Genomic DNA, 8,041 nt, shown 5'->3' with positions numbered 1-8,041 from the left:
CAGGAGTGAGAGTCAAGAGAGGAAGGACCATGGGTTTGGGGATCCCTGTGCTAATTCTGGGGGGAGCAGTTTCAGAAGCAGGTTCTTACATCCACTTGCCTGGGTGTCATGAAGTTACTGAGTATGTATCGATCAGAGTGAGAACGGTGATGTGGGGTGTTCCTCGGAGAGGAAACAGGGCCCTGCCAGTAACCCCTCCTCCTCATCCCACTCTTCCATTGTCCTCCCTGACCTGTAGCCCGGATGTCAGCACCCTTGTCCTGCACTGGGAGCCAGGCCCAATGCATAGAATTCTCAGGAATTCTTCCTCCGACTTATATTTAAACCAAGTAAGTCATAATAGAGATTTATGTAGCATAAAAGTTACATTTCTGAGGATATGAACTGCCCAATTCGGTGCACCAGCAGAGATGCTTTCTCACATTGTCAACCCCTGGTGATCCTCAGGTCCTGCCCGATGGCACAGCCAGCTGCCTGTCTCTTCCGAGAGCCCTGCCTTCCCCTCTAGAATCTACTGTGTCCTGGAGATGTGCTGTGGGCAACCAGTCACAAGGCTTGTCTCATAAAATAATCAGAGAAGGAAATGAAGAGCTGCTTTATGGCTATTTGCATTTCTTTCTTTTTTGTCAATTATGGTAAAATATACATGATTTAGTTTAAAAGGGTTTGAATCAGAGGGAAAAAAGGGAAATTATATGGCACACTTGTTCTATGACACCTGCAATTTCTAAAAGTATAAAGATAGTTTTATTAAATATAAGGACAGTACAGGTACAAATGAACACCTGACTTCTTCTAAAAGGTGACATTGTGATAAAATATATACATATATACACATAATGGTTAAGGGTGGCTTGCTTGTTTCACCGTGGTACAGTCGTTTCTGGCTTGATTGCTCGTTGCTTTAGAGTCTTTCAGTTCAACTGCAGCGGTGTTGTCAGGTGGCATGGCAGAGCTGTAAATGTGGGCAACACATCTGAGTTGGGTTTCAAAAGAAGATTTCAGGCCCACCAGTTCCGAGTCTAGGAAGGCTGATTAGAGGCACCGCTGCAGAGCAGGGAGCTAAGAATGAATTCTCAGGTGCTCTTGTACTGGTTTTGTATGCTGCTGTATAATTAAAATGTGGTGGCACATTTGTGGCTCGTTGTTTCCTTCCTGGTGGATCTTGGAGATTCATATCATGAGAAGAAATTTTGGTGGTGGCACAGATGGATGAGACTCTGTTTGTAGAAATTTCAGAAAATGTTCTGAGAAAGAACTATGAAGTACACGCTGTCGACTAGGTTTCAGAGATGTATTGGGAACACTCTTTGATCTTCCTCCAAGCCACCCACTCATCCACCTGGTAACTGCACCCTGGCCATCAGTGAACAACTCTTCCGTTTCCTCCTTTTTCATACCCAGACTGCTTCCCATTAATCTTAATACCTCACGACACTTGGTTTTTGATGTCTGAAAGTATCTAATAAAGAGCTTTCTCATTAGGACTTTGTCCACTTTTCCTTCTGTGCTCTGTAGTACATTCATCAGTTTCTTTTGTACCTCATCCAGCATTTGTTGTTGGCATGCATTTTGTTTTTTAAGATTTTTAACTTGTTCCTCCTTCCCATCTACTTGTTCTCTCAGTCTCGATGCTGAGTCTAATGCAGCATTCGCCTCATCCAAACGTTCCTGTAGTGATGAAAGTTTTCCTGCCAGATTTTCTGCCTTTGTCTTCCATTCCCTTACAAGGTGGTTTTGCTTTGGTAGTTCGGCAGAATACATAGCTTTTTCCTCTTGCTGGAAACGGTCTAGTACCCCCTGCAGGTTGGCTAGGGAGAGAGCATACTGCTTTACTTGTTCTTGTGAGATGGAAAGCTGTTGTGCAGTTTCATCCCTCTGTGTGGAGACTGCATTCAGTTGGACCTGCAATGATGCTACCTGCAAACTGGCTTGACACTTTGCGTCCGTCATTGCATCAGGGGATGAAAGTAGCTTGTCTTCCAGTGCTGTGACTTTCTTTCTTAGGCTGTTCTCCCTGTCTTCTGCAGCCAAAGCTTCACGAGTAGAAGAGTCTTCTGATTGTAAAACATGCTTATGCAGGCTCTCTAGCTCCCGGTTTAAGTGTAATTCCTTGTTATGTAAATGTTGTAGCTCATTCTGCAGGGCACAGTTTTCCATTTGTTTCTATTTCAGGGCCAACAGGACTTGATCTCTCTCCTGTTGAAACACAGCTGCCTTCTCCTGCATGGATTTCACTGCATTTAAAAGCTGATCTAACTCCCCAGTCTTGTCCTGTTCCTTTTCTTTGAGTAGTTGTTCCAAAACAAGAGCCTTCTCCTTCATTGCCTGGCACTCAAACTCCCTTTCTTACTGCATCATCGACATCATGGTATTAGCCTCTTTTAATGCTTGATGTTCTGTTTCTTTTACCCTAGATGTTTCTGCTATTTTTTCATTTTCCTCTTTCAGTTTAGAAATGTCCGTTTCTAAAATTGATATTCTCTCCTTCAGGTTTGTTACTGCCTGCCTTAAAAGTTCATTTTCATTCACTTTATTAGTGAAATTTTCATTTAACGAAAGTTACTTGGCACTTTTTGCTTCGATTAAGAGGTCTTTTTCCTTACGTAACTTTTTAAAAACATCTCGTTTGTCCTTTATCTCCTTAACTTCTGGATCATTTAGTTCATGCCGAGTGCCTGTGTGGTGAAGAAGTGCCCACGCAAGTGAGTCATGCAGCAAGATGATGATGCAACAACAATGAAAAGTGAGTGAATCCAGAATCTGTACTGTTCTGGTTTCTCTTAGAGTAATGCCCAGTTGCCCAAATGAAAACTCTCTGAGAATTGGACCTTGCTGTGCACTCTGCTCAGATGCTTTTCTCTTGGTGCTTTAGAAGAACAGATGGGATATGGTGGTCAAGTCAAAGCTCTCTAAGCAAGTGTGGGGACACTTGTGGAAGGGCACATGCTTTGCTTGTGCATACATCTCTCAAGCCCATTTTGCTTTGTGATTCCAAAATTCTTAATTGATGGAGGAAAAATGTTGCTGGGATAAAGACCCCTGCAAGGTAGTTTATAATCTGCTGCTGCTTTTTGTGGATGTCCTTTTCAAAAAGGGGTCAGTTTGAAGATGCCCCCACTTGACACTCTCCTCTTCTAGGAAATTATATATGTCAAATATACTGTACACATTTAGATAACCTTATCTGAAGTCAATGGAAAGAGAAAGAAACAAAAAAGGTAGCATTTATATCTTAGACACAGAATAGCAACCCGACTGCAGCATCAGATGGGTCCAGCTCATCTTCCTGGTCATTAGGAAGCTACACCATCATTTACTATTTGGGAGCTTGGAGGACACAGAGTATCTCTGATGCATTAGTGTTTAACCATGAATTGCTCAGGGAATATTCAACCTTGGACAAAAGGGTAGACTGTTTGGAGTTTTCAGATTAATTCTGTGCTAAGTCATTTCCCTCATATCTCTTTAGAGTCAGATGAGGAAAGGCACTGGGGGCCGTGCTGGGGCTCCCAGGGTACAGAACTAAGGCAAAAGGGAAAGTCATGGTGTCTTCCACCTTCCTCAGTGTCACTCTAGGCTCCGCTGTCATCTGATAGGCATTTTCTCTAAGAATATAACTTATGATTTTCAAAGCCAGGAAAGGAACCAGAAAGTTGAAGCTGGAGGTGAGATGAGAGAGGAAGTCCAGGAACCTGGCAGTAAGGCCCTTCCCTGCCTCCACTCCCCGCTCCTGGGAAGAGCTTCAGCTCGTTGGTCCTGATCCCACTCAGTCCAGCCCCCTCCTGGGCTCCCTGAAGGGCAGACCTGGTTCTGACCTCACAGTCCCTCCCTCATTGCCTTTGCCTTCTCTCCTTATGACTACTGACCCTCAAGTCTTAGGTGTTTCTGTCATAGAGTCACGTTCATTAGGTTTTCTTGGGAAGGGCACTCAATTTCCAGGGAAGAGTACCCATGACTCTTGATGAAACACTTTGTGCTCCACTTGTTTATGTGATGTCAGCATTTTCCAAGGGAGAGGAACCACTTGGGCTGTATATCAGCACATGCAAAGACACAGGACCCTGGGACTCATTCTCTATCTCCATATCTCTGTGTGTACATAAAAAATGTGGTCAGAGGAAAAAAAATATGGTCAGAGGAGATATAGATCAATACCAAGCAAAAATTCCAAAACATTCAAATTAATTCATCGTTGTAGGTCATTGATATTACTCCATGGTAGAACACATGATTTATTTTAATGTTCTCATCACTTAGAATTTCTACTTACACAAACAGTAAAAATATTAATAATAAATGACAGAAGCCGATTCTGTGCAGTGTGAAGGGTAGGAATGGCATAGTTTAAGTATGTCAGTCCCATAATTTTGCATGTGAGTATACTGTGTGAGACAGGAAGCTCTTAGAGGCTATCAAGTTGGGTGAACTGAAACTCCTGAATCAGGCATAGGTTTCCCACAAGCAGATCGGGTGTAGAGGGACGAACAGCTGGAGACATGAACCCAATTTATTAAGCAGGTCCTAGTGTGTCAGCATTGGACTTTCGGAATGGGTTTTCTGGATTCGGGGAAATGGGTGAGATGACCATAGGTGGACTTCAAGGGTCTGGCACATGGAATGGGAAAGGGGATTGAGAGACTCTGGAGGCACTGATGAGGAGACAGGAGATATGATGTCCACAAGACAGTCATGTCTTCCTGGAGCCAAAGTAAACAATGTCTTGGTGGTCAGGGTGGTGGCAGAGGCCGTGCAGTCACTGGAAAGGGGCCCGGGGGAGGGAGCATGGGACAGAGAGGAAGGATTATGGGTTTGGGGATCCCTGTGCTAATTCTGGAAGGAGCAGTTGAGGAAGCACATTCTTACAGCCACTTGCCTGGACTTCATGAAGGCCCTGTACATATATCGATCAGAGTGAAGAAAGTGATGTGGGGTGTTCCTAGGAGAGGAAATACTGGGCCCTGTCAGGAGCCCCTCCTTCTCATCTCACTCTCCCCATCTGTATTCCCTGACTTGTAGCCTGGATATCAGCGCCTTGTCCTGCACTGGGAGCCAGTCCCAATGCATAGATGCAGGAATTCTCCCTCACACATTAAGTTAAATCAAGTAAATCATAATGGAGATTCATTTAGTGTGAAAACTTACAGCGCTGAGGCTGTGAAGTGTGCAAATGAAAGCACCAGCAGAGATGCTTTCTCACCAGGGTCAGCACTGGTGATCCTCAGGTCCTGCCCCGTGGCACAGCTGGCTGCCTGTCCCTGCCGAGATCCCTGCCTTACCCCCCCAGAGTCCACTCTCTCCTGAGGCTCAGCTCTGGGTAACTAGCCACAGGTTTCATCTCTTAACAAAATCAGAGAAGGAAATAAAGAACCGTTACATGGCTATTTGCATTTCTTTCTTTTTCCCTTTTATATATTATGATAAAAGATCAATGTTTTTAGTTTAAATGGGTTCAATTCAGAGAAGAAAAAGCATATTATATAGCAAACACTTTTCCTATATATCATCTGTAATTTCTAAAAGTACTTTAAGGATGTTTTTATTGAACATAAGGAAAGTACAACTACAAACAAATACGTGACTTCTTCCAAAAGGCCACATTGTGATAAAACATAAACACCTAATGTTCAAGGTTGGTTTGCTTGTTTCAAAGTGCTATATTTTTTCTAGCTTGAGAATCACCTCTTGCTTTAAAAAGCCTTTCAATGTAGCTCCAACATTGTTGTCAGTTAACATGGCAAAGGGGTATATATGGGCAACTCATCTGAAATGGCTTTTAAAAGAAGATTCCCAGGCCCACCACTTCCAAGTCCAGCTAGGTTGATAAGAGGCACAGCTGCAGACCCTAGGTAACACTGGACTCCCATCTGCTCTTCTGGTTCTGGTCTCTGCTATATCTTTAAAACATGGTGCTACATTTATGGCTAGTTTTGTCTTTCCTGGTGAATCTAGAGGTTTCATGGCATGAACAGAAAGTTTTGGTGCTGGGACAGATGTGTGAGATTGTTTCTAGAAATTTAACAAAAAGTTCTGAAAAAGAACTGTTAAGTACACTCTGTTGATTCAGTTTCAGATGTGTGGTGGGGACACTTTTTGATCCCCCTGCAAGCCAACCATTCACCCACCTAGTATCTCTGCCCATGTCTTCAGTGAAAAATAGATCCTATTCTTCCTTTTTGATACCCAGGATGCTTCCCAAAAATCTTAACACCTCATGACATTTGTTTTTTGGTGTGTGAAAATGTCCAATGAAGAGGTTTCTCATTAGAACTTTGTCCACTTTTCCTTCTGTGCAGTTTACTAAATTCATCAATATCTTTTGTACATCATCCAGCACTTCCTGTCGGAGCTCATTTTCTCTGTTAAGTTCTTCAATTTGTTCCTTCTTCAGATCTAACTGTTCTGTAAGTCTCAATGCTGCGTCCAAGGCAGCATTCACCTCATCCAGACGTTCCTGTAATGACACCAGTTTTACATCCAGATTTTCAGCAATTTTCTTCCATTTACCTACGATCTGATTTTGGTTTGAAATCTGTTGGAAACTGAGGCACAGTGGCCTCTCCAGGAGAGGCGTGCTGTCTCCATGCTAGTGCTGTCTCCATGGCTACGCTTGCACCCTAAGGAATGTGGTAATTAAGAGTTCCAGGCAAATGGGATGAAGCTGTTAAAGGCTGAAAGAAAAGATGAGCACATACCTTTTGTAGTGAATAGAACACTTAGACTTTGTACCTTGAGATAAGATTTTTTAAAATTCCTTAGACTATAGGTAATGCTGATAGTTAATACATGTTGCTGCTTGATGTCATGTATGCTACGTGTTCCTGCTTATTGGCACATAGGCTACACATTCCTGCTCTTTGTCACGTACACTGGGGTATATAGAGAGCCCCTTGTAAACAATAAAGTTCTCTGAGAAGTTATTACTCGCAGATCCCCTGGTCCCAGTTCTCCTGTTCTTTCTTTTACACTCTTTCTTTTTCTTTGTTTCCTTCTCCCTTTTCTCTTTCTTTCATTCCCGATACCGGTTGGGTCCCAGTCTCCAACATCTGGCGCCCAACGTGGGGCCTGAAGAAGTGTCTTCCAAATCAGTATCAGGAACCACGGAAAAGACCTCATTGAGGGTCATGTGACATCCAAAGCAGAGTGACTCGAGTCTTCTTTTAAGTAACATTTTCCATGAAGTGATCAGGGTAGTGGGTAATTAAATGGGACGTGTGGAAGCATATTCGCATTAGTAACTTTACTGAAAGTTAATGGGGTGCCTGTAAAAAGCTATGAATTACTAGAATTGTTAGCTTTAACACAAAAGCATTGTTGCTGGCTTCAGCCTCAGTGGCTAATGTTTTAAATTTGAAACAGTGGAGATGTGTAATGAAAGCTTTATGAAGAGCATATGAAAAAAAGGAATTCATTCCATTATCAGTATGGACCTTACACCACCAGATAGCGGCAGCTTTAAATCCTTTACAGTCTGAAGAAAGTTGAGAAAGATGAAATTATTTCCTAAGCCCATAAGTAAATTTGAAATGAAAGAAAGTAAATTGGAACAAGACTGGGAGATTGAGGTGAATGGGGAATATTAACCCTTTCATCATCAAAAGCTCAGTGAAATGTCCTAATGAAATATCTTCTGTGTATCCAGTACAACCCTCTGCACCTACCTAATTGCCTTCCCTTGTGTTTTGTTTCCATGCTAATTCTGATTGGGCCTCTTTAACCAAAATAATAAAATTAGTACAAAATTTTTATCAAGGTGTTAAAAGGAATTTTCAGTTTTAAATCAGTAGTTTACTACTGAACTTCAAGTCTCAGTATAGTCTTACAGAGTAGTAATAAAAAATGTGTGTTAACGGTCTGTCTAAACTCCTAAATAAGAGCTTAGCTACATTTATGCTGCTCAAGTTATCTTAACTAATTGCTAATAACGAATAAAAATGTTTCCAAGCACAAGCTTGCATGTTACAGGCAACATGGATTCCAGAAGAAATTTTAAAAAGTACAATCTAACATATGCTATAACAGAGAACTTAAAAGCAACTAT

This window comes from Dasypus novemcinctus (assembly GCF_030445035.2).
Source record: "Dasypus novemcinctus isolate mDasNov1 chromosome 12 unlocalized genomic scaffold, mDasNov1.1.hap2 SUPER_12_unloc_4, whole genome shotgun sequence".
NCBI classification, from domain to species: Eukaryota; Metazoa; Chordata; class Mammalia; order Cingulata; family Dasypodidae; genus Dasypus; species Dasypus novemcinctus.
Note: the sequence above shows the minus strand (reverse complement) of the source record.